Genomic DNA, 2,378 nt, shown 5'->3' on the forward strand with positions numbered 1-2,378 from the left:
GATGCAGATTTGAAGCTCATTGAAGAATCGATTTAGAAACCAACAGAACAAATTGATATGAGTCTTAAATCAACAGCTGGAATAAAAGATTTGAATGAAATGGTGAATAATGATCTTGAGTGTGTAGATTACAGAAAAAAGTAGCAGTGCCTGATGATGAAAGTAAAATGATCTAGAAAGTCAAGAATATGAAACACAAGAAGAAAAGCAAAGAAGATAGTTTGAAGATGCAATGTTTTGGCAGCAGTCCATAGTTGAACGAATATTTGAAGAGGAAGTTGTAGAAGGCATGATCCAATTATTTTTCAGAACAAGTTGAAGACAAGTCAAAGAAAAATTGCAGCAACAACAAGTGAATAAAGCCTACAGCAAAAAAGTTCGACAAAGAATGAAACAATTTCGAGGATATAGATCTTGGAAGAAGAGAAAAAGAAAATGCAAAATAGTAAATGTCTTCAGTCATTGTAAGCCTAGTTGAGAAATGGACTAGCATTCAATGATAATTGAGTCAGGTTAAGTCATGTTTGAGTTATGTTGAGTCATACGGTCATAATTAAGGGGGATTGTTAGAAAATGTGGAGTGTTAGAAATTGTAATTACCACTGCATGAGGAGTTGGCTAAAATTAGAAACTGGGTGTTGAGCGTTGAGGAAGTCGAGTGGTGGATAAAGAGTTAAGTGCAGTCCATATATAAAGGCTGAGTTAAGTGAGTTACATGTGTGCATGTCAAGTTATTTTAGGCAAGTAGGTTTAAATACCCTTCACCACATTCATTATAATCATTGTGTAATCAATAAAAAAACAACAACTCATATTTTAAAAATAAATTGTGTTTGGTCTCCTTTACCTTTCTTTCTAGCATTTCAAGCTCTCTCCTTCCAAAAACGATAAATTCGATATTTATCACAACGTTACTTTCCCCTGATAATTTTGGCGGCCGAAGAGGTTCAATTTTCACTTCTTACATGTAAAACCGTGTGCCCGATGGTCGCAGCACTCTTAAACGATAAGTTCGAGTTTGAATTCGAGGATATCCTAAGCATATCTTTTGTGCCCGGGAACCATCCGAGTTGCATTTGGGGGGAGAATTCTCTCTCTTCAAAAACCTAGGGGGAGCTGAACAGAGAGCCAGAATTTACAAAATCCTTTTGATTTGCTTAGTGGTTGCGCTTTTCTAATTTGCTGAGCTGCTTCGTATATGGAACAGCCTTCCGGATGTGGGCAGGAACCCACATGGATGGCAGGTTTCCAACGAAAATATTTGAGGCGCCTGCTAGCTACGCTGCTCCGTGGGAGAATCAATCAAAGTGGCTCTCGGTTCGAAGTGTGGCCGTCAAATTCGCTGCGGATGTCTCACTGGCGACGACGGCAACGGAAACGGAAACCGGCCTAACCGCGTTGCGCCGGCCCATCCTCAGCAAATACCTTCTCAGGCTACGCAAATCCGGCTGCCAACGGCGAGTAGTTAATTCGAGAGTGAAATCCTAGGGCAAAAGGATTTTGGTGTCTGTCAAAGCCAGACCCTGCGAATAGAACGCTGATCGTGATATTTCTAATAGGCAACTACCTCGAGAGGAGTGTAGGATTACAGGGGCTGCAAGCCTACAGTCAGGTGATAATTTCGATGAACAATCAGGAGGGAGCGTGGCTTCTCGTATGCAGACTCTGAGGGCGATCGTCCCTGGAGGCTGGAAGCCGAGGACTGGATACGCCCGTTTTCTAAAAGAGGGCGTGGACTACATCGTGGCGCTTAAGATGCAGGTGCAGGCCATGCAGGCACTCGCAGACTGTTACTCAAACCAGAATGCTCATGCTGCTTGCCACGCTTCGGTAGAAAGTCGAGATCGAGAAATTAAAGGGTTCCGGGCGTTTAGCACACAGCATTAGGCAGTATAGTATGTATATTATGGAGAAATTAGAGAAGACGGAGTCTTACACCATAGCGTGGAATTTGGATCTAGACATTGGATTCAATTAGCGTGCATATTGACAGGTTCTCTTTAATCTTATATTGCTGGGTAATGCAAGGCTGCTTGTTTACGTTATACTCTACTCTTTAAATGTATAAGACTGTGCATGGCTGTTCCGCAATTTCGGAATCTGCTTTCGGCTTCTGTATACAGCCAGCTGCTAGGTACAGGATGAATACCAAATATGCTTTTTGAATTTACGTGGTTACATTTTCGGTTTCAGTGTCTATTTTCTTCGTATGTGTATACTGTAACGCATATTTTCCAGACGACAGGTTCGCGACCTCTACGATTTTCATTGATGATGTGAAGTTCACGACGATTCTCTTGACTTCGGTACAGAATACTCCGTTTTAATGCTTTAGATGACTTTACATTCACCTAACCTTGCACCGTATACTTTGCTTC

General features: G+C 41.6%; 1 pseudogene; it reads left to right on the forward strand.

The window, feature by feature from the left end:
• The first annotated feature begins 1,198 nt into the window (after positions 1-1,198).
• On the forward strand, positions 1,199-1,754 carry LOC149231194 (uncharacterized; annotated as a pseudogene).
• Positions 1,755-2,378: the final 624 nt, after the last annotated feature.

This window comes from Pinus tabuliformis, chromosome J (assembly GCF_031772625.1).
Source record: "Pinus tabuliformis cultivar Carrire ecotype Pingquan chromosome J, CPIR1, whole genome shotgun sequence".
NCBI classification, from domain to species: Eukaryota; Viridiplantae; Streptophyta; class Pinopsida; order Pinales; family Pinaceae; genus Pinus; species Pinus tabuliformis.